At 39.8% G+C, this 25,086-nt stretch overlaps 1 protein-coding gene across 2 annotated transcripts in view; it reads right to left on the bottom strand.

Annotated features, from left to right (window-relative positions):
• Positions 1 to 25,086, bottom strand: part of LOC129730392 (homeotic protein antennapedia) — a 215,350-nt gene that overhangs the window by 184,445 nt on the left and 5,819 nt on the right. The window lies entirely within an intron of this gene.

The following is a 25,086-nucleotide window of genomic DNA, read 5'->3' on the forward strand; positions in this document are numbered from 1 at the left end:
AACCAGCAATTCCACTGAATAATACAACATAAAACCACTTAAATAATAGTTTTAAAGGCTGTCTTCCGCAATAATAAGGATGCCCGCAAGGAATAAAACTGTTAAGCAAACCCCGTGCAATCATATTTTTCATGAAGCAATCACGAATATCTTCATTTCAGTGTTGATGCCGTCAATTGTAGCCCTTAAGAATTGGACAATTACTTTCCGCCAGTCCGTCGCACGATCAGTACCCACCTTTTTTCACTCTTGAGTTGGGTTATGAGAGCTGGCCCAATATCCTCGACCAGACCAGGAAAAAAGAGACCAACACGCAACTACCGAACTGAGTCGAATGTGACAACGCGGAAGAGCGGATTTCAAGCGTTTCTTACCGCTTGCATTGCGTTGCCCTGCAGGACAGGTGGATCGGCAGCAGGATGCACCGAGCAATTTTAATTGGCAGCCTGGCGAATGTTTTATTTTTAAAACACCGCCATCAAATCTGGCGACAGTAGCCGAACCGAAGAAATCTCCCTCCTAAGCAGCGGTGAAGTTAGAATTTATAACTTACAGCTGTCTGATGCATTACACTGCTTTCAGCCGTGAAAAAACTTCCATTAATCGTAAGCAACAGTATTCTAGGAGCAGTTCGTAGCTGCTATTTTAATTCATCCATGTATGAAAGCGCGTATGGGAGAGAGCGAGCGTCCGGACTCCGGAGTAACGGTGAAATTCTCAAATTACAGATATCCTATTAAGTGTATAATTTATCATAGCGAATGTCCAAGCCGACGCGGGATTAAGGCACAAATACGAAATATAATCGGCCATTTTCCAGTGTTCTTCGGTGCCATGGTGAACCGTCCTGTAACTTCTTTGCGACGCAGCGGAGTTCACCTTTGGTGAACCGAGAGCGCGGTATGTTTTCCTTTTTTTTTGAAAACTTATAACGAGACGGTGATTTATTATGCTTTGAATGTCAGAGAAGAAGAGAAGGCAGAAATATCTGAGCAACACAACACGCAATAAATTTAAAGTTTCTTAGTTATCCTCCTGCACGTTTAGTTCTTCTTGATCGCGAGTCCGGTTCATTTACATGGCTTGCGAAATCATGGAAAACGTTCACATAATTACTCGTATAAATCTGTCATAACCGCAGATGACCTGTGCAAAAACACAACTTCAAGTGCTGTCTTGAATTGGAAGAGGAAAAAAAAACAAATGATCAGTATTTATTTCACTACATTACATTTCACGCCGAAAGTGAAAGTTGAATTATCCTCTAGACCTCGGGGACCTGACATGACAGGCGGCTCGAATGCTGTGGCACTAAGGGATACCTACATATGAGATTCTATCGTACACACATGGCCCTAGCCTAGGCAAAGTTTGTTTCATCATCCGTCACATGTGGTGGGATGCGTCCAGCAACCAATAAATGTGATTTAAATTTTAAAGTGTATCAAAAATTCCATGAATTACAAATACGTGTGTGTGTATATATCTGGCTGGCTTTTTGATTTGGCTGGCCATACTTCCATGAGTTCCGTGAACCGGTGCAGAGCAGTGCAGAGAAAATAATAGGATTTATATGATGGCACTGAATGAAGATGGAAGCGGCGAATTGCGAGAAATTGGTTGTAAATTTCTCATCGGCACACGGCGGTCGAAAATTCGTTTACATCCGGTCAGCGCGGCGGCGGGTATCATGCCAAACTATGCACACAGGTTGAAAATTTCCTGTTCTCCGGTTTTGCCCGCCCGGTAGAGCAGCAGAGGCGTAGAAAAAGTTTATAATTATGTAAATTCCGAAACTTTTAACTTGTCATTAACCTAGCCCCGAAATTACTCCGAACCATTAATTTTCTGTTCCACCACGAGTCGCTTCCTCGCTCGGAACTGGCGGATATCGACGGTGGCGGTGGCGTTGGGCTGCGGTTTGCGAGAAAAGTGTGTACACATAGTCTAAATTCGTACTTGCCGTCCGCAGTTCGCCGTTGAGGGGATGTCGGGAAACGAAACAAAACAAGCCCAAGATTATTGAGGACGATAAAATATTTCAGCCATACTCGTTCTTACGGACAAATCCTGCAGCAAAAGTTGTGTCGTTTGTTTGCGGAAGAGTGGACACCCGAAATAGTACAGGCCAAAAAATAAAACGGAAATTAGGGCCCTGCGGCAGGAAGCAATTATTGAAAGGGTGTTACTTGGCAGAGAGTATTATTCACATGGTAAATTCATCATTTCATGCCGAAAACAGCAGTTGAACCGATCGCATCCGCTTCGAACTGGGCAATTCCTGTGGTGGCCCCTAGTCCTAATAACCAGCCCTTCGTTTGACTCGATTCGCATAATTCGTTGTCACTTGCACTGGGATACTTGGCATTCCTTGAATATTTCAAAGTGTGTCCCGAACTATGCAAGTTCTTGCCATTCGGGGTGTGTCAGCCAACGATGCAGCCGAACGACGGAGGAGAAATATTATAAGGGTTATAAGGTTAAAGTTCAAGTTAAAGTGAAACATAAAGCAAAATCTCATCGCGCCGCTCGGTGAAGCGCACTGGTGGCGAGCATGTGGGGGAAATTATTGATTTATTATTTTGGCTCTTCGGTGAAGTTTCCCTACACGGACTCTAGTGTGTTGGTTTGCTTTGGTTTGGTCTGAACACGATGCACACTGGCGTTAGAATGGCGCATAGAAAGCTTCAACTTGCTTCGGTCGGTAGGTAGAGAAGCTCATCTATCTCTGTGCTAGAAGTGAACCTAGGAATAACGTCGCTCGAAGCGAACAGCTTGTCGGATGCAATCCTGGCTGGTTTTCTGGCCGGCAGTACGACGGATCTGTGAAGGGGAAACCGGGCGGTTTGGAGGAAACCCAGTATACGTTTTTCATATCCAGAACCCGCCGTCGAAATTATGCTGGCGGTGACCAATACAGACTTACATTCCCAAACTGGCGACTATGTTCGTCCTGTCTTTCGCGTTCGTCTTCGTAGGGATTACGGTGTGCACTGTGCATCTGATGGTACGGTAATTTATGTGCACACCTCTCTCTCTCTCTCTTCCTCTCTCACTGACCCTCTGCCCGTAAACTGATGTTGTAGTCAGCTAGGAAAATCGGTAGTGTTTGTGCATTGCATTGTAGTCGGCTGGTGCATCCTTTTTCGGAACGGCACCAGCCCGAGCCTTTCCCAATAATGATTTCCATCATCAGGGGAAAATTGCTGCTTTCGCACAGCACATAGCGTCGGAAGGTTGCGAATACCTGAGCAACCCAAAATTAATTGCATTCAAGGTGTAGATTTTTCTTTTACCCAGCTTCGGCAATTGTGCGGAGAAATATCGATCGCAGAACTGAATCACTCGAACAGGAAAACGGGAGCGTAACATACAACCGCTGCACACGTGAATCAATACCAATTTCATTCAGCTGCGAAGCCAAACGGCGCCACATGTTCAGCCGAAATCTCTTCCGCTTCGCCGTCATCCGCACCGGCTTCCATATTGCTGAAATTGCTGCGGATTTGAACGGAAAAATGGCCAGGTGAAATAAATTTAATTTCAAACGAATGCTGCTCATCTGTTCCATTAGTTTGCCAACTTGGTCCGTTGTATTTTGGGACAAAACCATGCCGTACGTCTGTGGTAACGAGGAGCCTACAGTACGCACACGTGGGCTTTTATCTACATACCTTGCTTACAGCTACCTACTGCTAGGCCCGGCAACATTTTAATTTATTTTCCAAGTCTGCTGTTCTGTACTATTCGACAGTTTCGTTGTTGGTGGGACGGGGGGTGGGGATAAGGAAAGAGAGAAGAAAGGGAGGGGGGGTAGGGATAGTATCTGGACCTCTTGAAAATGTTTCGGTACCATTTCCTTTCGATGGTACATAATGACTGGTGGTATGGTTTTCCACTGAGTATAAGCCACAAGAGATTTTAAATTGAGCTTCGGTCGTTTTTATGTATTGAAGTTAAAAGTACTCTGTGATTTTTTAAAAATTTTTTAAAGAAAAAAATAATAAATAAATGCAGATTAAATGAAAAAAATTCAAATTTTTATTGCAGTATTAACACAATGAATCACTCAATCACTTTTCACCAAGGGTTTTGTAAGCTTCCCAAGTTAGTAAGTTGTGGGTTCGAGTCTCACTTGCAGAATTATATTTTTCGTAGTTTCTACTATCATATTTTTAGTTAATATAATTTCCTATCTTCATTACTACATTTACTTCTTGAACTAAAAATTAACAATTAAATGACTTTGCTTAGAGTCAAAAGAAAAAAAAAATAACAAAGTTCGTGACGCAGATCGATGTTGCTGTTAGTTAGGAAGGTTCTTGCTTGAACCGGCTATCAGGTTTCTACAAAAAAAGTATCAAGGCGCTTCTCGCTACGGTGGTAAGAAGTCAGCAATGTCTTCGTCAAATGCATACTCAATAGTTGTGAGTATTCTTGTAGGAGTGAGTATTCTTGGCGACATCTGTCAGCTACAATTCCCGCGAGATTGTCTTTGTGAACCATTTGCTCTAAGCATAGTTCGAGCCGTTTGACTGCTACTTACAGTTCGCTAACAAGAGGAAGATGAATAAAAACAAAAACTGAAGAAGACTAGTCTTTCTTGGTCAAGTATTCGTGGAAACTTATTCAAGAAATTTTGGTTGTACCGTGTCAAATAAATGTTGTGGAAAAAAAAAAGAAATTTTGGTCTTGTGATCGCCATGAGATGGCTGACAAACAATGGGTTTGTATAGCACAATCTTACCCCGACTTACGGTAGTCAACTGATGTAATATTTAGTGAAATTCCCGGTTATTCCCAGTCCCATACAATTCCAGGTTTTTTCCCGGTTTTCCCGGTTGGGTGGCCACCCTGCGAATTGAACAGGCCTAATCACTGAAATTTTCGAGTTATTTATTAGCTTCTCCGAGGTTTGGAGAATGACTTTATCCATGTTCTGAATCATGTATTTCTCATTCTATCACGATTTTATTCCTAGAAATTTCTTGGTTGAACTGAAACATTTTGCTGCCCAAATTTTGAAAAAAAAAAAAACTCAGACAAATAGAAAAACCTGAAACTGGGTTGAAAGTCGTGGAGAAATGGATTGTAAATTAGTAAAAAATATTTTTTTCTCAAACATGTAAGTACTTTTGAACATTAGAACGTACTCATGAGTAACTATATTGGCTGTTTTAATTTATATTATCTCCAAACTTTATCGCGTGTACATTAAAACTGTTTTCAGTTTTACAAAGAGCTATAGTATCTAAACTATGGACAGAATGAGAGAACCAGCAAAGGACTTCAGCTGCGTCGCACTCTCAGAAGAAATGTCAGTAGATTTCCCAGGAAACGAGGAATCTTCCGAGAGTAATGGAGTTCAGTCCAAATAGCCAATCGTATTCCGCTTTCATATGGGAAAATAAGAAAATAATTGGCATCAAAATTTCTCCAAAGGTAAAGTATGAAGAAAATGCGTCAGGTCGTGCCTTCTAGTGACACACTCGGTCGAAAGTACTTTCAACCGAGGTTTATGAGACTCCAAATACTGCTAGAAATGGTGCAGGAACCAGACGCATCCAAAGATGACCTAAAAGTTTAGCGGCCAACCCTTACTCAGATGGTCGCTACGTCAGGGAGGTAGCTAGCAAGGTCTGAATATTTCTCAGGGGTTATCCGGCAACCAAATGATAACAACGAACCTGAACGCTATACAAGATGCTCTTCTCCCTGGAATCGAAGAACAAAGGCACGAAGCGATCGAACCATGGTTTGCAAAATGTAGCTACCAGAGCGGTTACCTACCTGATTCTTTGCTTTAAAGACCAGGATACTGCAATCTGACTGAAGGATGTTACTAGGTCACTTGCTCCTTGGGAGAACGCTGAACTGATTGCCATGGACGTGAAAGATATTCCTCGGCTGGAGGACTTTCATGCATTTTCCCCCTCGAGCCCGGATTTCAATTATGAAAGATTAAAGGGTCTCATAGAGAGTCACATAATGGTTTGGGCACGAAAAGATAGCGTATCATAGACCGTACCAACGCCAACAGACATCCCGAATGGACGCTAGCTTACCGCCTAGTGACTCGAAAGCAGGACCTACTTACTTTACTTTACTTTTATGGCGACAGATCGTTGAGATCCTATGCCGAATCCAGAATACCGTGTGAGGAAAAAAATCCGAACAACTTTTAAATTGATCTACGACTCCGAAGTGCTGCACAAATCGAAAAATTCTTTTCCACAAAATGAAGGTCCACTTTTATATAACAGGTAACACGACTAGTCGATTCTGTCAAGTGACGCTTAGTTGGGAAAAAGGCGTGGCACTGTGGTCCAGAAATGAAAAAAGGTGGTCAAAAGTCATTTTCTCATAAACGTTACATTTTAGAGCAATACTGTCTTGGGGTAAGTTTTAGAGTAAAAAAAGACCCTTCATTGGACATTAACAGATCCGTGATGAATCCCCCTACAAGTGAGATAAAAAGAACATTTTCTCTAAAAATCAATATTTTTTATCACCGTCTTTGGCAAAGTTTTCCAAAATAACATAACAAAAAACTTTGCTGAAGACACTAGGTAGCTATTTCTCAATCTTACTGCGCTATCTGATTATGTTCAATGATGTTTAAAAAAAAAGTTTTTTGCCGTTAAAATTCATATTTCATACCACTATACCTCTGATATTCTCACTGAACTTTCAAAACAACATCAGACCTTTATTTTTTATATGTTATAGCAGACTTTTATTTACCATCATAAGGTTTCTATTAATTTTTCCTGCCAAAAAATTAACTTTTGACAAGTAATTTTCAATTTTCTGCCGTTTCCCAACACATCCCACGGCAAGATTACCACCAATTGAATTGTCCATGTGCTCTGCACACACGGCAGTTAAAATTTCTTGCAGAAATTTGCACAACTTTGACGTAAGTTCCTTTACGTCACGTTGATCAATAGCGAATCTTTGTTGGGAAAAACATAGCAAGCTTTGCATTTTTACGTTGTGATGCATCTTTTAAAGTATTATCAATGCATGTAAACAATAGCTAATTATTATTGTTGCCTACTGAAGATAAATTATATGAGCGGTGCACCTATTCGGGAACATTTGAGCTGAAATTTGAATTTTCAAAAACCACGTGTTTACATGCATCGATTATACTTCAAAAGATGCATCAAAACGTAAAAATGCAAGCTTGCTATGTTTTTCCCAACAATGATCCGCTATTGACCAACATGACATGAATGAACTTACGTTAAAGTTGTTTTGTTCCATGATTTTATAAGTTTCTGCAAATTTCTGCAAAAAATTTTAACTGCCGTGTGTGCAGAGCACATGGACAATTCAATTGGTGGTAATCTTGCCGTGGGATGTGTTGGGAAACGACAGAAAATAAAAAAATTACTTGTCAAAAGTCAAATTTTTGGCAGGAAAAATTAATAGAAACCTTATTATGGTAAATAAAAGTCTGCTATAACATATAAAAATGAAGGTCTGATGTTGTTTTGAAAGTTCAGTGAGAATATCAGAGGTATAGTGGTATAAAATATGAATTTTAACGGCAAAAACCTTTTTTTCAAAACGTCATTGAACATAATCCGATAGCTCAGTGAGATTGAGAAATAGTTACCTAGTGTCTTGAGCAAAGTTTTTTGTTATGTTATTTTGGAAAACTTTACCAAAGACAGCGATAAAAAATATTGATTTTTAGAGAAAATGTTCTTTTTATCTCACTTGTAGGGGAATTCATCACGGATCTGTTAATGTCCCATGAAGGGTCTTGTACTCTAAAACTTTCCCGAAGACAGTATTGCTCTAAAATGTAACGTTTACGAGAAAATGGCTTTTGACCACCTTTTTTCTTTTCTGGACCACAGTGCGTGGTCGGAAGAAGATCGTCGTAAATTTATTTGCAATTTTTGTGAGCGTAATAAAGAAAAATCTAAGAGTGAAGTGTTCCACTGTTCTAAAGATCTTGGATATAGAAAAAAAACATTTATATACATTATTGACAAAATCTTCGAGAATGGAAATACCTTCAAAAGAAAATCTGGTTTCGGACGAAAATGCACTTCGCAAGAGAGCAAAGTTCGAGCGAAGTTGAGAGCGGAAACGCCTGGTCGGTCGGCGTAATCATATCGTGAGCTGGGCAATAAATATCTGATTGATTCAAAAACGGTGAAAAAGTATCTGCAATCTGCATGAAATGGGTTTAAAACTTTAAATATAAGTACCATAAAAATGATAAAGTAGTGTTTTGGCCAGACCTTGTATTGTCAAACTATGCTAATGCAACTTTAGCGGATTTGCGGCAAGGAATATCGGGTTTATTCCGAAAGGATACAATTCTCAAAATGTGCCACAGCAACAGTCTATTGAAACTTTCTGAGCAAATTCGAAGCGAATGGTCTACCATAAAGGTTACAGAGCAACAAACGTCGATTGTTTGATAGAAAAATCAAGAGGAGCTCAAAACAATTGAAACATCCGGAATTCAGGATGCTATAAAGCAAGTACCCCAGAGGATCAGGAAATCAGCGCGATGTGGAGCTGAGTTTTTCTTATGAGGTTTGTTAATGAGTTACATTACTTGAATAAACAAACAAGTATAGAAAAATAAGTTGCGCAAGATTTTAATTTGAATTGAAAGTTTGTTTTGATTTTTTTCCTCATACGTTACACCTCCACAAAACTCGGTCTTGGGCTGCTACTTTCCAGTCCCCCCTTACACCCGCTGCTGTGGCATCCTCGTCGATCACATCCAGCGCGTGCGAGGTCTGCTCGAAGTCGAAAGCAGGACCTATTGGGGTCAAATTGGTGACACCAAGATCAGGTCCTAAGGACAGGAATGAAAGAGAGACACATAAAGAGTGCCCAGGAGGCGATATCAAGATCGTCATCGGGGATGCGAATGCGCAGGTCGGACAGAAGAACTTCTTACGCCCCGTGCATGGTAAAGAAAGCCTCCACGCTACTACGAACGACAACGGCCTGAGGCTTGTCAATTTCGCTGCAGTCAGAGGTATGGCTATCTGTAGCATTTATTTTTCACGCCGGAATGTACGTAAGCACATCTGGAGGCACCCGAATGGAGAGACCTGTTCTCAGATCGACCATATTCTGATTGATGGTCAGCACTTTCCAGACGTTACAGACGTGAGGTCGTTTAGAGGACTAAACGTTGACACGGATCATTATCTCGTGGTAACCAAGATTCACGCCCGGTTGTCCAACGTGTTAAAATACAGCATGACAAGGAGGATACAGTTGAACATTCAAAGGCTGTCAAGTGGAGAAATGGCTAAAGAGTACTTGCAGAAGGTTGATGAGCAGATCGAGGATTAAGTTGGAGGTAACCTGAATGACCAGTGGAGGCATATCCACAGTACAATCAGCACCACAGCGGCAGAAGTATGCGACAGCAACGTCCAATGAGTGGTTTTACGCTGAGTTCCATAGAGCGACAGATGAAAAAAACCGCGCCAGAGTTCACATGTTAGCCACGGTTGCGACTGGTAAGAGCGTAGGGAGATACCGGAAAGCTAGACTGCTGAAAAAGACTCCATCGGCGGAAGAAACGACAGCATTGGGAGCGTATTCTTGCGGAGGCGGAGGGTTGCTTCTCCAGGCACGATGCGTGAAGCTCCCACAGAAAGAATAATGGAATCAGGAACCGAAACGTGTCAGCCCCTGTCATGAGCAACGATAGGGAGGGGAACCTGATTACCGATAGAACTGAGGTGGCCAGGCGTTGGAAGGAATTATTTAGTGTGCTGTTGAATGGTGCAAAAAACAGCGTAGTCGAAAGGAGCAGGATGGTGATTGAGAATTTAACTTTTTAAAATCGGGAGTGAACAGTTGTATAGTGCTTTACACAGGATCATGCTGAGAGTGTGATCCGATGGAGAATTACTTTCGAACTGGTTGGAGGGTCTCATATGTCACCGTTTACAAAACTCTCTCCCGTATTCCGTTCCATAGGCTGAGGCCGTTGTCGGAGACCTTTGGTGACGATTATCTGTGAATATAACTTGCAGACTCACCATCTGTTCATTGACTTTAAAGCGGCGTACGATACAGTTAAGAGAAATTAGTTATGGCGAATTTACTGGAACGTGCTTTCCCAACAAAACTGATTAGGCTGATACGTGCCACCGAAGAAGGCTCTACATCATGCGTCAGGATAGTCGGTGAGATATCGGACTCCTTGGTGACGTTAAATGGTTTGAAGTAGGGAGACGGGCTGTCAAACTTATTGATCAACATCTTTTTGGAGGGTGTTATACGGAGGGCTGGCGTGCAAAGAAGCGGCATTATCATTACGAAGTCTCACATGCTTCTAAGTTTCGCGGACGATATCTCAGGATCTCTCAGGAGGAAAGCTGCGAGAATAGGGCTCATCATTAACTCTGTCAAAACGAAATACATGGTGGCTGGTAGAGAGCGTGGTAGTCCGACGGATGTTGGTGCTGAGGTCACCACCATCATAGATGAGGAAACTTTTAAAGTGGTCGACGAATTTATTTACCTGGGTTCATTGGTGACCTGTGACAACGAGGTTAGCCGTGAGATAAAAAGGCGTATAGCAGCTGCAAACAGGGCCTTCTACGGATTGCGTAACCAGCTGAGGTTCCGTAGTCTGCAAACCCGTACTAAACTTGCACTCAAAACACTAATTCTTCCCGTAGCCCTCTACGACCATGAAGCATGGGCGTTGAAAGAGGTCGATAGGCGAGCTCTTGGTGTTTTAGAAAATGGTGTTTGGCGCAGACACATGAACCATGAAGTGTACCAGGTGTACAATTCGGCGGATATAGTTGAGCGGATAACGTTTGCGGTAAAAAATGGGCAAAAATTGCCGATTTTTCATGGGTTTACCTTTGATCGCACTGACGAAACTACTCGTGCATCATCATAGTAACCCATGATTTAGCAAAAAAAATTGACAGTTGTATCAGTCAAACTCTAACTGTGATGGCGAAAAAGTGAAGCTACTCCGTTCAGAAGTGGGCACGTTAAAAGAACGGTACCCCGCCGCGTCGAAACGGACATCGTGCGGTACTTTGTGGACGCCGGGTATGCCCGTTCCGGCATCTACAACATCTTGACACTATTGGACAACGATCAGAACATCGAAAGAAAACTTGGTTACGGAAGGCCAACGACCCTGAGCGACAAAAAGAATCAAAGGATGCTGAAGAGGAAGACCGAGGGAAAAGTGGCTAAATCGCTGCGTGCACTTGGCCGGGAGGTTGGTGCATGCTGTAAAACAGTGAAAAGTATCTGGAGAACATGAACATACATGTCAGGAAGCGGCAGTCCCGTCCACTGGTATCATAGCTACAGGAAATGACGCAGCGACAGCGGTCGAATGAGATGATCAAGTCGATTTTCCCGGCGAATCGCGACATGGCAGTGGTGATGGACGAGACCTATCTCATCCTGGATGGTAACGACTGGCAGGGTACTTCGTATTTCACTTCTCCCACGAAGGAAGTGAGCTCCGAGATGAAATTTATTTCACACACCAAGTTCCCCAAGAACGTGCTGCTGTGACTGACAATCAGAGAGAAGAGGATGTCAAAGCCGCTCTTCTTTCGCTCCGGGCTGGCCGTGAACGGGGAAATTTATAGTACGAAGTGCCTGCCAGAAGTTGCGTCGTTTATCAAGAAATACCATAAGGGCGAAGACATGGTGTTCTGGCCAGATTTGGCATCGGCCCACTGCTCGAAGCGATCGTTGGAGGAGATGGAGCGGCTGAATATCGATGTGATACCGAAGTCGACGATACCGCTGCGTCCCATCAAGAATTTCCGGGCAAACTTGAAACGCAAGATCTATTCCAACAGTTTTGTCACGAAAACGGAGGAGGAATTATTAAAAAAACGATGAAAGAGCTTAAAAACATGCCTACACGCATGTTTTCGTCCGTCATGGCGAATGTTCCGGTTAACTGCCGGAAGGCCGCTCGCGAGGGCGTAAAATTTTTTTGCAAATAAGATAATATAATTACCATTAATGGGAAATTTATCCAACTCAATTATCTGTCTTAGTTTTTATTTTTTATCACCATCTGGAAAAAGTCCATTTTTTGACCGCAAACGTCAAAACACGGCAGGTTGCAGTGGGCTGGGCATGTAGCTATAATGCCGGGAGAACGACAAGCGAAGACTATATTTAGCAGAAATCCTGATAGAGGCCGTAGACTTCGAGGTAGGCCCTGCATTCGTTGGATGTGTGCTGTCGACGCGGATGCCCGCGAAATAGGTGTTAGGGGAGATTGAAAAATAGACAATACCAAGCAGACGAACTGGCCAAACAAGGTTCTAACTCGAAACTTATTGGTCCGGAAGGTATTTCAAATTGTATTTATGAAAACGGAACTAAGAGCAAAAATCACAAAAAAGTTCTTTGAGCCAAACAAGTGGGGTCTTTGTAACTACACAGGATTAATAACTGGGATAGTACCCAGTAAGTATCATTTAAATAACATTGATTTTGTTCAGGATGATAGTTGTCGCTTTTGTAGCATAGGAAAAGAAACCTCAGAACATCTGCTATCCAGCTGTGGTGTCTTGTACATGAACAGAATCAAATTTCTAAGCAAGAGTTGCTCACAATCTAGTAAATTTTAGTTGGTCAATCCGGGGAAGGTAATTTGTTATATAAAGCATATTACATACCTGATTGAGAGCGTGTCGAGGTAACCAGTCAACCACTCGATGGATAGTGGGTGACTTGTGATCCTATGTGGCACGTATACCAATGGGGTTATACTACTAAAATTCTCATCATTGAATTAAGTAGTTTAAATATAAAATTTGTACCAAATCCTCATTATATGGAATCGGAACTTCTTGAGTTGATTTCTTTGTGCATTTACCTTTTTCATGTTTTCCGAGGAAGATAGTCATCCCTAGTTATCCTTCATTTGGACTTTAGGCTGAATATTGACCTAAAAAAACTGTAAAATAGTTAGCGCATCCGAACCAAATGTCAAATAAAAGAATCCACTTCAAAATGAATTTCCCAAATTTACTTTCCAAACGAAAAAACACGCGAATAGCAGTATCGACAGCCGACTACAGAGTGTGTATTGGTCCACGTATTAAATCTCAAATTTAGTTGTAACACCAAGGGACGATAGCGGACGTAGCAAAACGCTACGGTCTGTCTCATTCACTCATCACTTTTCCCCTGGTCACCGAGTAGCGCGGTCAAAAACACTGCGTTTATACACTGAGTCTAACTGGAGGAGGTCCTAACACAAGCACACACATTCGTTTAAATTGACGAACCACGACACGATCAGACCGGAGTGTGTATGTGGAAAGGGGTATGCTGCAAATTTGCATTATTATTATCGTAATAAATCACTTCATTGAGCTGCCGTCCGTTTTCGCGTATCGATCGGGTTTGGGACGACGATGGCCAGCCAGCCAGCCAGTTTTGCCGGATAGGTGGTGAAGTGAAATTGCGCTGAGTGGCATCAGTGGAAAGGATTTTTTTTTTCGAACTCTTCGCTTTCATATTGCAGCCGTCATGCCGAGACGAGGACAGGCAGGGAAGTACGGATTGCAGTGTGGCATGCACTGAAAGGTACAGGTATTATTATCTGGATGAAAATCAATGTAAGGACGTGTGTAAAACAAGTCCAGCATGAGACACAATGACGGTTATACTGAAAGTACACGGACGGCAATCAACGTTCGAGATAAGGTTTCAATCAAAATTGTTTCGCACAGTCACTCTTGTTTTCGCCGACTTCTCGCTCATGTCACGCGTGACAGTATCGCCGAGGTGGCATTGATGAAACTATTAGCATTCCCCAAAAAGAGTATGCAATTTTTGCACGCGCCAATTCCCCATTGTTTGGTTTTAGAAGGAAAGCATTAGGTTTTACGACCCGACTAGACGACCATGGGCCACGGGAGCGTTTAGTTGCGGGCGAAATTTGGTTTTATCGCGATTGCCCTAGATGGGTTGAATGAATGAATGAAGGCTGAAATTGCCGCGCAAACCAGTCTGGAGTTGAGGTTGCTCTGACGAAGCCAACAGAATGTACAATTAACAGACCAAAAATCAAGAATGCACATGTCACTGTTTGCGAAAAAAAATTTTGCACAGTTTCCATTTAAAGCAAACAAAAACAAAACAAGCCAAATATTTTCTTCTTCGCGGTCATATTTTAATGATGGATTTCTTCACTGTATCTATTCTGAGCAAACGGCGGTTCTCCATTTAAAGAGTAAACAAACAAAAAACATGCCAATAACTTCTGCAATTGTTCATTATAGTTTTTTTTTATATTCCCTCTCCTACTGATTTCCATAAGTAGATGCTAAAGGAAGAGGTTGAACTTTTTGTTCAAGAAATTCTTGAATTAATAAGTAGAGTGAACTTTTATTATCTTAACCTATTTCATGTGAAGGACCACTGAACAACTAAACTTGAAGCCAATTATGAATATTGAGGATAGCTTGAAACACGGTTGGTATCAATTGTTCTTATGGTTCGAGATGTAGATTAATTTCTTTTCACGGTGATTGAAGAAAACATATTCTACATCAGTAATAACCAAGAAACTTCGTCATTTCCCTTCAGCTTCTTACCAGTTGGGCCAGCACCGGTATAAAAGCTAAAAATTGTAAACCGTTGTTCGTTTTAAGTTGAAATTTCGAATTTCCAAACCCTACCTGGTCCGATGTCGGTTACTATTTATAACCATTAGCAGCACTAAAAACCCACATTTGTATGTTATCATATGTTGCACTGGAGGATAGAGGCGAACACGAGGGAGCACAATTTACTCAAATGCTAATGGAGGTGTGGAAATGCCCACGGAGATGTGGATTTGAAATTCAAATTACCATCTTGGCGGAATTCTGTGACAATAGTTCCAACAGAATGTCACAATGAAAAAATATGTTACCTATCGAATCAAAACATCGTCGCGAATGATGCCCTAGACTTTTGGTTCCTCCTAATGGAAGCTGGGAACGTTGCATCAGTGATGGTTGGTAGAATAATTCATCGGTGAAGTGGTTTCTGTTCGATTCCACTTCGTATATATTGGACTTGTAAAATTTAAATTTCAACATTGTATGTCTGTTCAACGGCAATCTAATGGGAATATGTGTTCGCACTTGTGAATATTTTGCACCGTTGTTGTATTTAGTGCAAGTCGCAATCCGAAGGTGGGAGGGTCAAACGAGCAACGCCATGCGTATGCGAATAGCATAATTAATGCACACATGCCTCGGTGCCTATCGCTGCTAGACATAATTTGAAACACAAGTTCTATCACACAACAGCATTGTAACAATACGCTGAATTACTTTCCTACGTCTACAGTGTGGATATCGGTTGAAATCCTGTCGTTACAATGGCTTGATAGCATAGTCGAAGGGCACTGGTTGCAGTAGGTACGTGATAGCACGCTATTTGCGAGGAGAGATGCTTCCGTGCTTGTATTTACAAGCGCCATGTCGAGCAGGGCAAGCGTCAGTGCAGTCAGTGAGTGAAGGCATCTGATTTGTGGTGTTGTATGCAGAACACAGAAAAAAATAATAATAATTCCTGGCTCGTGTAGAACATAATTAAATTAACATACTACAAATTATATATAATAATCGCGTGAAATTGATTCTACATCTAGCGCGTACGCACACAAACTTTTGTTTGACAGTTTTTCTGCTTCGAAATCGGTCATTTGGAAATTGAAAATGTGCTACCGATCAAAAGCACTTCGATAGAATTATTTCCTACCGTATTTACCTTTCTACATCTGATTGTTCAAAGAACAAAAAAAAACAAACAAGTGGCTGCCTGTCGAACAACAGGTCCTTCAGCGAAAAACCGTATTTACACTCCCCCGGCGCCCGGTACGAATGGGTGTGAAGGGAATATCTTCCGGTAATTCAATGATTACCACGATCCGCTCGCTGGACACACGGAAAACATGGCAGCGCGAAAAGTCCTGCACTGTACGCAGAAGAAGACCGCCGTGCAGAACCAGTTCCAGGCTTGCCTTCGGCGCACTGGGACTGGTGCGGTCAATAGGACAGGAAAGAACTGGAACCTGTCACCCTCCGTGTGTGAGTATCGCTTAATTTTTTCTCCACACACGCGTGCGTTCCTCGCCGGGTCGGATTCTCGCTTTGCAAATTGCACTACACATTTGTAATCTGGCACATAAATCATGCCGTAACATTATTATTATCATTATTATTATATTTTATTAATTTCTGTGTTATAAAAGTGTATCCTTTTAAACTTCTTATTTTACTCATGGTTTCACTCGAGTGCGGTTTTGATCAGGATTGGTGAAACACGCGAAAAAAAGGAAAGAAACTTGCATACATAATAACATACTGTATGATTTATTGCAAATTTAGACAACCTTCGCGAAGCACGGACGGATGAGAGGTATACAATCTGAAATTCAAAAGAGACAGTAGAAGACACAGAGAAACAAGAATACGAGATATAAAATGTTTTCGCCAGAATTTTTCAAAAGGAAACACGACGCACCTCAGCGGTAACAGATAGCAGCCGAGCGACAACACCGCGCTGACCTCGAATTTCATGTTTTAGCCTAAAATCGTTTCTTTGCTCGTTCCCTATTTTGGAAGCTCAGCCTTCCGCTACATTCCATTTCCTGCAGGTAAGTCGATCAAGAAAACCTGTTTGCTTTGGACTCTATTCTGGTCCGTCCAAAAAAGCCCTTAAGAAAAAGTTCTCCGACCGATTGTTTGCTGCGTCTAAATGTTCACTTTTTTAACATGGAACACTGTTTCCTTGAATTCACTTTTATTATTTAATTTGGCAGAAACCGTGCAAGCATAGAACCATGCTGAGCCCGGGGAAGCGACGAATATTACGTGGCATTGGAAGCAAATAAGACAAACAAAAAAATGCAGCCGAACATTTTTGCAGTCGTTTTATTGTTGCCATAAAAATTGCTTTATTACCGTACTGACACTAGTAGGTACCTCTTGTATCACCACGCCAAGTCGACCCCGGCAGCAGCAGGCCGGTCAGTGTCCTTGTAAACAACAACCGATGTTATTCTAGCTCGGTTTTCGTGTACTTATGATGAGGCTGACTCGGATGCAGCAACTCACCTGCCTTCGCTCGGTGTTGATTGGAGGATTTTTGTGTTGTTTTTTTGTTTGTTCGAGCTGACGAGACAGTGAGCACTGACTTGTAAAGCTTATGATTACCGACGAAAAACTTTGGCTAATTTTAGTGGCTTAGCAAAAAATTGTATTATATTTTTTATGAGAATAAAAATGGCCGAAGGCAAATTGATTGGAGTTATTATACGTATAGTTTTCACATCAATTTTGTGATTACCACCGATTAGGAACAAAACCAAACTATCTTAAATAAGCCATGATTATTTCAATCATAGGAATTCTCCTTTATAATAACTTGATCAGAATCAATGAATCGAATCACTCAACATTTACACCTGAATGTTGTACCCAAGTTTTACGATTTTCGGAGTATTAAAATAAAACTGACCATTTCGCGCAGTCATTTTCATTCCATGCTACTGTCATCGAAATACGATAACCATTTTCGCTATCAAACGAGTTTGATCAAGGGTTTCTTTCCTGTTTGGTGTACATCGGTTTATTTCAACTGATGGATGCTTCAATTGACGGAATGACTGACGCAAAGTATAACTCTTTTGTTTCCTTTAGCGTGTCATTCACGTCGTTTGATAAGCGGTAAGTAGTAGCATAATCAGAATCAATCCCAATCTCTCTCCCTTGGTCCTAGAGCACAAAATGTAAAAATATGAATAAATCTAGCTTTTTATCCATTCCTGTAAATTTTACTTAGCAAGCTTGGAAGGTTTCAAGAGGCCGCAGAGTAATTTCCCACCGGGTTTGACACTAAGCAAAAGTAGACCTACAGTAAAACTTCATTCAAGTCTTTGAAGGCTTTACACACTTCCAACTTAATTAGGAGCATCAAAATTCACAGGAACGATTAAGAAGATATAATCTTTTTTTTTTTCAGTTTTAGCTCAAAGAATTTTTTTTTCGTTTTTGTCAACCAGCTGTCAACATAGATTCGCCATAGAGCTTAACTGAAAAATAGGAAGATTTTAGCTTTTTAAACGTTCCTGTGGTGCCTTTAACCAGCACGAAAGTCCACAGAGACCTGAATGACGTTTTCTCGTCAGTAAATGTAGAAGCAACGAATCTTATGAGCAATTATTCTGCGACCATTTGACGTCATCCGTGCTCGCTAGGGCCACCAAATTTCACAGAAATGATTAAAAAGCTTCAGTCTCTCATATTTTTCTAGTTTGAGCGCTAGGGCAAAATCTGTGTTGGCCAGCGATTGTGCTTCAATTATTTCCAAACAATAGGTAAGACGGCGATGGATATGTGGAAGTTAAATGACATGTGATGGCATTCATTATATGAGCCGTTGAGAGCAAAAGTGGTACATGTGCCATTTTTACACTTTTTGTGTTTTTTGCTTAAATTGATGCAGAGTGCAATAACGTGCTAGAATATCCAAGAAAAACCGAGCTCTGATAACTCAAACCAAAGTTATAGCCAGAACAATTTTTGGTAATTAACATAATCACCATTTCGTTGAGAGCAAAAGTGGTACATGTCCAGTAGGGTGTCCCAAAATTGCACAAGTCCGGGGCTCACCCTCCAGATGATAGAAAATAGTAATACGAACCAACTTTCGTTCCGCAACAGCTCTAGAAAATGATGTTTTCAACAGGCCCCGATGACTTTTTTGAAAAAATCGGTTTTTCATATGTTAAATCCAAAAAACATGTCCAGTTATTCAATTTTCCATGAAACCTAATCCTTTTATATTTTTTACAGTTTCCTTAGGGTCTAGACTGTAAGGAAAAAATTCGTTTCGGATTGATCATCGTCAATTTATTTTCCTAAAAAAAATCTATCGTTTGGAAAAGAGATTTTTAAAGTATACTTAGACATTCAATCAATAAAAGTGGGTATTAAACCTAATGCTCTCACCAACTGAATGCCATTAAAAGTTGGGAAATTTTATGGGGAAGAATATTGCCAAAGACTACATGGCTCTTTAATTACTTGATTTTGAGTTATTTCTAGATAAACATTTCAAAAGGTCCTATCTGCTTTATAGTTTTTCCGCAGCGTCTTTTTATTTTGGTAATGGTTCAGCTTCAGTAACTCTCCCAAGCGATGTTTTCGTTCAGAAGACTAGAGTGATCCCTCCGCTATCAACTTGTGCAAATAACGTGTCATAAGTTGTTTAGTAAGTTGTGGAGATTGAATGAAGGTGATCGATCAAAAAATCGTTCAAAGCAGATAGGACCTTTTGAAATGTTTCTCTAGATTTGTGATTTACTGTGAAATAAAAAGTTGAGTTTCAATGTTTGCCTACAATAATCAAGGTCGAGTGAAAAAATTGAATAAATATTATCAAGTTTACTAAAGCGGAGGAGATGTATGTAATTTAACGAGGATGCGAAAAATGAACAAGGACAGAAAGTGCGACTTAAAATTAGAAAAAAAAAACTTATTCAGATGAAACTCGAACCCGCAATCTCCGGTGACTTCGGTACGGTGCCGGGTCTGCAGACTGCACTTGTGGTATCTTCCGGATGTCAATGTTAGCCTGGTATTTTTCGAAAAAAATGTTAATGATGACTCGAAGAGAAGGTGGTAAAAAGCAAAGCAAAGCCTTGGTGCAAAGCAAAGCCTACGACGACTGGCTTGTTAGGCCAGCATTGTACCTCGAGACCAGCTGGGAGAGGAGGTGGTACAAAACTTGAAAAAAGTGCGCAGTGGAAACGACAATTCAAGAGTGAAGAAATTTTCGTCTGTAAAACCTTGTGAACTCACAGAGAAGTCACTAAAGTTTTTTCGATAGACTGCGGTTTGGTATCAAGTTTTTTTATTCAGGAAGATCCCAAGGCCTGGATAGAAAAAAATTATTATCTTGATGACAAATCGAAGTGTTGAAGCTTAACAGTTATCAATGACCCTGCAGAACGAACCTCTTGAGTAGCAGGAGATTTAGTTGAAATTATAATACTATATGATACGGCAGATGAACATTTTAGTATTAGAAAACATCAAAATGTAACTTTTTATTCCACAGTAAATCACGAATAACTCAAAATCAAGTTATTTCAGAGCCAAGTCGTCTTTGGCAATGTTCTTCCCCATAAAATTTTCCAACTTTTAATGGCATTCAGTTGGTGAGAGCATGAGGTTTAATACCCACTTTTATTGATTGAATGTCTAAGTATACCTTAAAAATCTCTTTTCCAAACGATAGATTTTTTTTAGGAAAATAAATTGACGATGATCAATCCGAAACGATTTTTTTCCTTACAGTCTAGACCCTAAGGAAACTGTAAAAAATATAAAAGGATTAGGTTTCATGGAAAATTGAATAACTGGACATGTTTTTTGGATCTAACATAAGAAAAACAGATTTTTTCAAAAAAGTCATCGGGGCCAGTTGAAAACAGCATTTTTTAGAGCTACCGCCGAACAAAAATTTGTTCGTAACACCATTTTCTATCATCTGGAGGGTGAGCCCCAGACTTGTGCAATTTTGGGACACCCTAATGTCCAGTCTGTACATGATAGATGAATTATAAGTCGAAGATCTTAGGATATAGAACAATCATGTCTTCAGCAAAGTTGGTCAAGTGATTGAGTACTTTCAGATGAAGATCTGTCTGTTTTGGATGTTTCTCACTACGTGGGGCTAGTGTACCCGTGACTATTTTGTAAGAGGAATAGTTTTATCTATTTCAGTATCAACTCGTATGCTCTGGCCAATTTAGAAGATAACTCTCTGAGGTCTTTGATATAGATATATATTTACACACTGGATCCAGGTTTGGCTTTAGGCAGGCCATCGATAGCCTTCCGGAAGTTCCAGAAATACCGTAATTGAGGTCAATTTTCTAAAGTGATCCTAGAGCTTCCTAATTTTTACAAGACTGCTTCTGCGGGATTGACTAGAAACGAAATGATTTCACCGAAAGATCCGGAACTAGCGTAAAATGTCAATTTTCAAAAGTGTTTCTAAACCTTCCTGTTTTTTTTTTCGAGACCAATTCTAGAAGGAAAATGATCTTTTAACGAAATATGCTCCAAAATGGCCACCACGTGAACCACCGATACTACCATAAAAGAGATTGATTTTAAAAACAGTCCCACTTTTTTCTAAACCACTCCCAGACGAAAATAAATGATCTCATGGCAGAATGTTACTCAAATTTCCCATCAGATAGCCCTCCGAAAGATCCGGAGTTACCGTAAACGAGATTAATTTTGGAAAACAGGTCCTAGTCCCATTTGGCTACGGTGTATATTTTTCCAAGGCTGTATCATATGTTCAGTTCACTCATTTGTCGCTCCTCTAACTACATACACTGTCTGCTTTAATGAACAGCTCCTAGAATTTTTCGTGTTTTTTTTTTCGAAACTATCACATGCAAAAATATACCATAATATCAAAGAAAAGCCGGGATCTGTTAACTTATACCAGAGTTATATTATTTTCAGTTTTCCTCTTCTACGGTATTTCTGGATCCGGAGGGCAACCGGTAGTCTACCGAAAGTTGAACCTGGGTTCATCGTGTAGTTATTATCGACCAAATAGCTAAAGATACCAGGGTATTTTTCTTTGAATTGGCCCCAGTCGATCTAGATTATTTAGAATGTCTTCTGTTACATATACGCTAGTGCCACAAAGTGACAGAATTCCTTAACAAACAGATCATCATTCTATAGTACTCAATCACTTGAACAACTATGCTGAAGACATGAATGTTCTATGTTTTAAGATTAGCGAGCAGATGCATCCTTCATGCTTAGACTGGACATGTACCACTACTGCTCTCAACGTTTTCTGGTTGTCATTATTTTTCCCATAGAACAAAAGTGGTACATGTTTCTCCATTGAAGTTTGTGTAAGTTTCTCAACCAGAACTCGTTATGCTTTCATGTACCGTCTTTTGAAACCTTTCCAGCAATGATTTAGTGCAGTTATGTTGGGAAAAATTGTTGAAAACAATTTACTATTTGGGTGTTTTCGTTTATCGGGTCTCCTTAATTTACTTAATGGCACATATACCACTTTTGCTCTCAACGGCTCATATACATCATGCAAGTTTTGATCCATTATAACTCCCCCGCTTCGTAGCCATTCAGATGAAACTGGTATTGGCGATGGTAGTGTTTTCCTTGGCAGGAAAGTACCAAATAAAATGGTTGTGAATAAAAAATAAACTAAACCTTCGGGTAATTTTCAGGTCACTCACCAAGTGCCGGAAAATGAAATAAATATTTTTTATTTTAAAGCGAAGGTTAACAGCGTTACTATCGCCTGACGATTTTCAATTGAAAATGACTTTGTCCAGCCCTGACCTGGACCTATCAAAATTGCCAACCAATTACATATTCTATATCTACTATTTTTTCTGTTAGTGGATATTACACTAATATAGTACAAAAGTGTGCAGCAAAGAATTTTCAATCACAAAATAAAAACTGCGTTAAAATAAGTAGCTGAGTTGAAAAACTTTGTAATTTTATTGAACTTAATATGACTGAAAACTCCGCAAAAAATATGCGAGAAAAACTTGTTTGTCTACCCTGTTCATCTTGATTAACTTTCTACTTTGCCATGATGAACGCTCTAAATTCCATATACTTTCGTGAATCGTCTCACGAAGTTTTATAGATTTACTTTAAAAGTACCGGAAAATTATTATTCGTTCAACTAATCGAAATACAAATAAAATTTTACATGAAAACTTACGACATTTATTAAAAAATAATGATTCAAATATAATTAAAATAAGAAATTATTGACCGATGGAGGCGCACGTTGTTTCTTACTAACAATTTCACTCAATCACAGTTTGCAATCCAACGTGAAAAAGTTAAAAATTTGGATGGTATTTAACTTGAAACAAAACCAAAAGTTATATCGAACAATACAATGGTCTCTTTTTTACGCGATTGATGCGTCCGTACAAAAAAATCGCGTAATTTTAAACAAATCGACAAAATCTTCCGCTACGTGTTATGTGTGTGCATGTGTGTGTAAAAATGTTACTCATATCACAAACCGTGTAAAATAAAATACCGTAAAATAGTCGCGTAAAAAAGAATTCAGTGTAATATAATCGTCAATTTTGTTGACTTGTAACACGTATGGTACAAAATGTTACTGCTATGATATACTCACCTTCTTTCGATGTTCTTACTCTTTCCTAATTATATTGCCTTGCCTGACAAATTGATTTCTAACTGGAATTGCCCATTCACAACGCTTGGTTTTTTATTTATTGTAAAATTTTAAAACATATTCCTAATATCCAATCCTGCATTGAAAATTTCTATAATTTCCTCCATACCATCCCTCGAAAGTATGGCTGTAACTAGCACAAAAAATTGGGTTCATATCTATAATTGTTTGTGATACGAAGCAGCGCTTTTTGACTGACGTTTTACACACATATTTCCCATTTTCGCTTAGTAATAACTTCAATCGAATTTTGAATTTTAGGTCCGAGAAAATTTTTTTGCTAGGCAGTAACGAACTAGATTCATATATTGGTGGCTTTGCTGATGAAGTTCTCCAAGGAAGTCATTTTAGATCTTTGCTTATCATCGTATATTGCAGTGAAGTTCATTTATCAATCATACTTTCGACTTTTAGAGTATCGAAAGGTTTTCTCGGTTTAATGTTGCTATAATTCTACGTTCACTAAAAATTGTACCGGGTAAATAGGGTGCCATTGGGCAACTGTTTTGAAAATGAGTTCGTTCCATATAACTACTCAGCAAAGGAGTCCTCTGATTTAGAATGTACACTAGACTGGGACACGTGTTTCGTGTTTCTTATAGGTCCTTCAACAACTGAGTAAATTTCAGATCGATCGGTGCAACTTTATTTTTGCGCTCGATTATTAAAGTTTCCATTCGATTTTGTATGGGAAAATCCACTTTTTCAAAACATATTCTCTGGAGATGTCCGGTTGGCTCCTAAAAGTATATCGATACATGATATTTGTAGAAAATTTTCCTGGGAAAAACTTTTCTGAAGACCGTTGGGCGCCACGATACTTGTGGAAAAAGTTATTTCCCTCAAACTGATTGAATATCTGATGAACGGCTCACCATTGAATTTTACTAGCAATACTGCTACAGAATGCTGCTGTTGCGAATTCAACCATGTGATAAGAAATGATATCGCGTAAACCTTTTTAAACAGATGAGGAAAAATCACACTTCAAACTCAATTCCACTCAAAATTATTTCTTATCTTTAAGCAAGTTTGCAATAGCAGCATGCTGTAGCAGTGTTGCTGGAAACATTCAATGGTGAGCCGTTCGTCAGATATTGAATCAGTTTTAGGGAAATAACCTTAGGTCTTTAGAAGAATTTTTCCCAGGAGAATTTCCTACAAATATCATGTATCGATATATTTTTAGGAGCGAACTGGACATCCCTAGAGAATAAGTTTTGAAGAAGTGGATTTTCCTTTTAAAATCGGGCGCAAATATATAGTTTCACCGATTGATCTGAAAAGGTACACAGTTGTTAGGGGAGAACCGTACAAGACGCACCAGTTGGGTAAGATGGCCCATGCTATTAATTCCCCAAAATACTCACACATGTGGCTTTTTATGACAAATTTCTTTGCTTTTCTCATAAAAATCCAGCTTTTCTACACTTCTCATATAAAAAAGTGTGTCATAATTACTAAATTACTTAAAAAACTGCGCAATTCGTTATGGCTCTGTCAAACATGTAATTATTCATGAATTTTATATAAGCTTTTATGATTAACTAACTTGTAAATAATACAAAAAAATGTGATTCCCCTAACCTTTACATATTTGAAATTCGTAATACTATGATTATATAAACTTATTTCACTGACTTTCGTTAACTTTTACCGAAAAACGATCAAAATTCAAATTGGGGCAGAATGCACTAAGAAGCGCTTGCACGCGATTGCTTGACCGTTCCATTGCTTTTGATTTTACTTCTGAGACTTCAATAACTTCTCACTTCGTGTACTGAT

The sequence above is a fragment of the Wyeomyia smithii genome, chromosome 1 (assembly GCF_029784165.1).
Source record: "Wyeomyia smithii strain HCP4-BCI-WySm-NY-G18 chromosome 1, ASM2978416v1, whole genome shotgun sequence".
In the NCBI taxonomy this organism is placed as follows: domain Eukaryota; kingdom Metazoa; phylum Arthropoda; class Insecta; order Diptera; family Culicidae; genus Wyeomyia; species Wyeomyia smithii.